Genomic DNA, 1,168 nt, shown 5'->3' on the forward strand with positions numbered 1-1,168 from the left:
TCAATTAACCATGCATCGACAGGATTTGATCCTTTAATTTCCTTATCATTGGAAGAATTAATCAGATAAGAGTTGCGCAAGTTTCATAAACATTCTCATTCTTCGAATAGTCCTTGAGGAGTTTTGTAGTTCCTGATAAGTTGTAACGATAGTATTGCTACGTAACGTCGGTAAAATCCGAATTTTCGAAAAATTGAGACAAAAAACTGAGATTCTAAGTTTCAACAAATACTAAGCGCAGTGCACTGCATGCATCTATTTTAGTTGTACGCGCTCATAACTGCCCTTACCTGTCTTTTTACCGATTATTATGGTCACCATAAATTCGTCTTATTATTTAACATTCATATAAAATACTCAGCGCAATACACAACATACAATTCATACGCCTAACATTCGATTCTTTTCCTCAGGTTGTTGGAGTGGGTGCTTATTCCCTCTCTATTGTGTTCCTTTCTACCTTCTTTTCTATGTAGACTTGCCGGTACCATACCGGGTTTTCCTACGAAATCTCTTTTTTTCTTCAATCTCGGCGGCTAGACTTGCTTATCTCTTAACGCAGAAACTCAGAATGGTTCACAGAGGAGGCTGGCACAGATATAATTGCCATAGGGCCACGTACAAGCAATATCCGGTCTTAGAAATTTCACCTTCGGCGTGCTGTATCTCGCAAACGGTTGGATCTACGGCTTTCTCGATGAAATTTTTAAAGATCTCTTTTAATGCAGAGACCCAGAATGGTCCATAGAGGAGGCTGGCACAGATAGAATTGCCATAGGGCCACGTACAGGGAATATCCGGTCTTGGATTCTGAAAATACGCAAAATTTCAATGTCGGCGGGCTGTATCTCGCAAACGGTTGGATCTACGGCTTTGTCGTTGAAATTTTTAAAGATCTCTTTTAATGCAGAGACCCAGAATGGTCCATAGAGGAGGCTGGCACAGATAGAATTGCCATAGGGCCACGTACAGGGAATATCCGGTCTTGGATTCTGAAAATACGCAAAATTTCACCGTCGGCGGGCTGTATCTCGCGAACGGTTGGATCTACGGCTTTGTCGTTGAAATTGACGGCATTAATGACGCTCAGTGTATTTGCACCAGATACAGTTAGCGGGACTAAATATTTGCACGGATTAACGTCCCGACCTCGCAATGCTGGCCTGGC

The sequence above is a fragment of the Cephus cinctus genome, unplaced genomic scaffold (assembly GCF_000341935.2).
Source record: "Cephus cinctus unplaced genomic scaffold, Ccin1 Ccin1_scaffold0372, whole genome shotgun sequence".
Classification (NCBI taxonomy): Eukaryota; Metazoa; Arthropoda; class Insecta; order Hymenoptera; family Cephidae; genus Cephus; species Cephus cinctus.